This window comes from Sinocyclocheilus anshuiensis, unplaced genomic scaffold, assembly GCF_001515605.1.
Source record: "Sinocyclocheilus anshuiensis isolate Anshui unplaced genomic scaffold, SAMN03320099.WGS_v1.1 scaffold684, whole genome shotgun sequence".
NCBI classification, from domain to species: domain Eukaryota; kingdom Metazoa; phylum Chordata; class Actinopteri; order Cypriniformes; family Cyprinidae; genus Sinocyclocheilus; species Sinocyclocheilus anshuiensis.
In genome coordinates this window covers 757,736-763,134 of record NW_015554107.1, presented here as the reverse complement: position 1 = coordinate 763,134, position 5,399 = coordinate 757,736, and the positions used below count along the sequence as shown (strand labels likewise).

Here is a 5,399-nt window from a genome sequence, read left to right as displayed (position 1 = left end):
GCTTCTATTGAATTAGATTTTAATGTGCTCTCAAACTTTTGGATTCCACTGTATGGACAACATATATTAAGACGGAGCTCATAGAAGTATTACAATTTAATAGTAAATTGTAGGGATACATTTAAATAATTTCAACTTCCTGATCTTCCTGATTCAGATTTTGACTCCACATCTTCATGTAGACCTTTAATTAAACGCACTGTAATAATTCACATAATTCACATTTTTTTATTTTTAATTAATAATTATTTTAAATAAAAAAAACATGGTCACCTGGCTGATATAATGCCAATATTTATACGCTATTGTCCAAAAGTTTGGGGATGGCAAGATATTTTTGTTTTATTTTTTTTTAAATAGTCTCTTATACTCACCAAGGCTGCATTTATTTGATCAAAAATACAGTCATATTGTGAAATATTATTACAATTTAAAATAAATGTTTTCCATTTTAATTTAATTTTAATGTTTTAAAATGCAATTTATTCCTGTGATGGTAAAACTCACCAAAAAATTATTTTACTGCCCTCATACTTTTGGATGGTAGTGTATAAATCAGTAGTTAATATATAGACAGTAGTCAATATATCTATACATATATCTGAAGGTAGTCAATATATCTGTCTATTAGTGCTGTCAAATCGATTAAACATGATTAATCGCATCCAAAATAAAAGTTTATGTTTACATAATACATGTTTGTGTACTGTGTATATTTGTATACATGTATATATTTAAGAAATATATGTAAGATATATTTATATTTATGTACAATTTAAATCGTATATAAATATGAATATATATATATATATATATATATATATACATATATATACACACAGTACACACACGTATACACAAACTTGTATCCACACACATGTATACAAATGATGTATACACAAACTTTTATTTTGGATTTGACAGCACTACTGTCTATCCAAAAATATTACCAACAACACTCTTACATTTACATAGACGATTTTTTTCAAAATAACTATTAGCATAATTAAATGACATTTGTTGCTACTTATAGCAGATCCAGCTCTTCCACCTTTTTCTTTATGATGCCATCATTTTTGATGATGGGATTTGGCAGGAGAAGCGCTGATTGAAATGAGGTTGTTGGGAAGGAATCGAGCAGCGTCGACACATATGCAGGTTAATTTCACTGAATGCATCCAAGTGCTGAGTTAGAGGAGGTGGATGCCTGCTACGTCTATCTATAAAAGAGTGAACGGAAGAGGGAGGCTGAGGCAGAGAAATAAAGAGTGCAAGACGGAGAGAGAGACGCCTGCTGCCGCTGCGCCACCAGTCATCTGGGACTAGAAGCCTTTGATGAATTGTCGGGAGGATGCTGCAGGGGGTTGTGGGTAATGGGCAATGAAAGATTGGTCAGCCATGAAGGACATGTATGTACTCCTTATGTAGACTGTGTTACTTTGTTCTATTACTGCTACAAAAAAAATAAAAATGAAAATAATGAGAGCAGCATCTGAGACTAGCAAGAAATTAATCAAAGGATACGGTCTCGTTCTGTGTGGGTTTTTGCTGAACGGGCAGATGAGGCCCCAGGAGTCTTTGTATCCGGCTGCGTGTTATAAAAACCGCTCCGCCACTGAAAAAACCAATTCAAACTTCCTCTAAACTCTTTCTACTGATGTGCCAGCAAAATGCACCCAGTCCTGAAGATGGCAGGGGTCTCAAACGATGTGACCCCTGGCGCATCCCACCCGAGCAACTGTTCCCCCCTCCCAACCTCTGTCCCCGGAACAGTGCCTGACTCTAGAGCCGTAGCTGTTTGCACTTTGAAGTCTTAAGCGCTTGCCTTTGGGTTAATCGCCTGTCTCCTGATCCTAGGCTTAGCCGCCCATCTCTGTACAGCATCTGCCTGTGTGCTCTGGCTGCTGGCACCCGCCTCCGCTCGTCTAGCAAGTCAATCTACTGCCATCTCCTGGCCAGTTAGAAGATCAGCACACAGGAAGGATTATGGTATTAAAAAAAAAAAAAAAAAAAAAAGACTCCACACGAGTTAAAAATAACACCCTGTCCTCCTCCTCCTCACCTTGGTCTTATGACTGTCGTGAAAGGTTGTTGTTTGCTAGCGAGGGTCCTGTACAAGTGGTCGACTCTCAATTTTCACTCCCTATAATTCTTTCTGTCAGGCTCACGCGCAGCAAGCAAGCTTGTGATACTCTATGGCTAATTTTTACTGCTGTTTTATATTTTGAGCACAAGAGCAGAATGCAACAAGCTACTCATTTCACCTGTACACTGTAAAAATAGATTTTCGACGTTGTAAATAAAAGATTATTAGAGTATGTTTTAGAAGAAATTACTATTTCAGTCTTTATACTTCAAAATTTCACATTTCAATGTTACTTGCTGATTCTTTGTGAAATTTACTAGCAATTTCTGAGTAGAAATTGTTTCTCCACCAATTTTTAAATCTTGTTATACTACTAAATTAGTTTTTTCTACTTTTAGACACGAGGGTGGTAAAAAGGATATATTTGGAGACATATCAAAACAATTAACATGCATTTATGAGTGCAAAAGACAACAGTTTCCTTTATAAATAAACAAACAATTTTAGCCCTCAGCTATCTAGACTGCATTAAATAACCCTAAGTGAAATCACAAGGGGTGACACACCCAAAAATAGTCTGTCCTGTAACGGCCGAGCTCATAGTAAACTAAAATAGGGTCCTCAATCTCCCCAAAATCCAGTGTGCTGCCCTCTCTAATAGAACATATTCATATTTTAAGTCTCAGATTGACATTAATTTGAATAAACATCTAGAATGTGACATACATTCTGAGATCTTAAATGGATAGTTTACAAAAAAATGTAAGTACTGTCATCATTTACTCACCCTCATGTTATTCCAAACCTGTATGAACACAAATGAAGATGTGTTTTTTGTCTATCCAATTGAAGTCAATGGGACCTCACTGACTTACATTGTATGGATAAAAACACTTTTCTTCATAAACATTCTATAAAAAAACCTTTTGTGTTCCACAGAAGAAAAGTCATTGCATGAAATGAAGATGAGTAAATGATGACAGAATTTGGAAAACTATCCCTATAAGTTCATATACCAGTAAGTTGCATGATTAAAGATCTTTAAATGTTGATATCTACATCAAATAAACTTGCATCAGAAAATATCCATCTCAACGTTATCATTTGAACCGCTAGCCTTGACATCCCAGATCTCGCCAGAACCCAAACGCAGAGCAACACCAAACGAAGTATACGCCTTACAGATGCATATTTAATAAAGATCTAATTTATTATTTTTATGCCATTTCAGACAGCTCAAGTCCTGCATCCATCAAAGAATGTTACAACTCGTATCTCCAGGGGTCCGGCTCAGGATTAGAGATGCGTGAGCTTCGGATAGAGTACATCCTCTCACACACAGACAATATGAGATCACCACAGTCCAATATCAATGGGGCGACCTGCTTTTAAGGTAGGTGTGACACTCGCTGTGAGACTTGATATAGACATGTCAATTCTTCTGAAATAGCCAATATAATCCCTGATAATAATGCTCATTGTTCTGACTTATTAATATCCTCTTGTATCATCCATTGGACATGCTATTTCAGGGCTTTATGTTGCATATAGAGTGAAAACAATATTTACACCCATGGTTATAAAATAAAGTTTTGAAATTATAAATCACAGAAAACTGAAAAAGTCAGAGTTTTTTATAGTAAATATTTTGGAATGGAATTTAGTGCAATTTGTAAGTGCAATAACTATAAAATAGTTTTGAAATTATAAAGAGCAATTGCAAGACAAACATTTTAAAGAGGCACAAAACTAGAAGAAAAATTTGGTTGCACTTTACTTAAAGCCTTTATGTATAATGCATTATAAAGGATTATTATTAAAGGGTGTAATGCATTATAATTATTATGTGCATTGTAATACATTATATCTTGTCATAAATAATTGTAACCGAATTTAAAATGCATAGTGTATATAATATAATATATAGTTATAATATATTAACTAGGGTTACAATTATTAATGAAATTGTACAATTAATGTGCATTGCAAGGCATAATTAAATTAAAACTACTTTTATAATGCATTATACATAAAAGCTTTAAGTAAAGTGTTACCAACAATGTAGTCAATTTTCTGCTTGTTTCATTAATAATAATTTTTAGAAACCATTTTATTGAGATTACACTCACAAAAAGCAATTTCTAGCTAATTAAATATTTTATAAATTAATAAAAGTATTTCATTAGATAAATATATATATATATTAAATAAAATAGTTTATAAATTAATGGAAAACATTTACTCATTCTAAACATTTGAAACATGAGTTCTCAGGGCCTGGAAACCACAATTCCCTGATATTTCCATATTTTCCACGACCCTGTAAAAATCATAAGATAGTGAATGAAAGATCTACACATGCTTTCCACAAATACGCTGTGACTGTAAAAACAAACAACCAACAGAGTCTGCAAATACTAAAGACACAACACAGACGGCGTCTGTCCTTTCTTTCACCCAAAGAGATTTGATGCCCGCCATTAGAGGATGTACTTCCTTGTCCAACATCCAATGTTGCGTAAGACTCTCCCTCTCCATTGGCTCTTCTGGAAATGAGATCGATACTCCGTGGAGAGACAGTGACCTTTTTCCTGGCCGGCAGATGGATTTGAAGGTTAAAAAAGGCATAAAATATTTTAGCCAGTCACCATCCCTCTAGAGAGCAGAGCGGGGAGGAGAGAGAAGGGAAGGGAAGGCTGGGCTACTGGGTGAGAAGGTTTTTTCAATTTTAGACATTATAGCAATTTTCCTGATGTCGCTTTTAATTTAGGAGACGAGCAGAGAACACAGCAGTGTTTCGCTTGGCGGTCTATGTGTGTGTGCGGGCGTAGTGCTCCAATGAGAACTTTTATTAGATTCATGATGCAGGATAATTAAATAGGCTGGCTTTGGTGGTGTCGTGAAGGGAAAGGATGGTTGGAAACAACACAGCCACTTAAGGCAATCCCACTGATCAATATAATAGAAGCAAAGCTGTGGGTTATTATGGAAAAGCCAGTGATGCATGGAGAAATTCATTATTTTCTCTGTGATGCTGAAAAATAGAGATTACAGAGAAATTGTTCCACTTTTCAAAGTCACGAGCAAAGCAGGAGGAACCGTTAATGGTGTTCCAGTGCCAATGTTCATACATACTAGGGCTCGGCGATATAGCTAAAAAATATATCAACGATATATGTTTCATATCGTTCGGTATCGATAATTATTGACATTGTTTATAACCTTTTTTAAAACAGAGCAAGATAAAAAAAAAAATTAATTTAACCACTGTATTTTTAATTTGCCCACTTTACTAAGACAAACAACAAATATA

General features: G+C 34.9%; 1 protein-coding gene across 2 annotated transcripts in view; it reads right to left on the bottom strand.

The window, feature by feature from the left end:
- The window catches only part of LOC107669728 (RNA-binding protein Nova-1-like), a 57,739-nt gene that overhangs the window by 8,210 nt on the left and 44,130 nt on the right, over window positions 1-5,399 (bottom strand). The gene's annotated exons all lie outside the window — the stretch shown is intronic.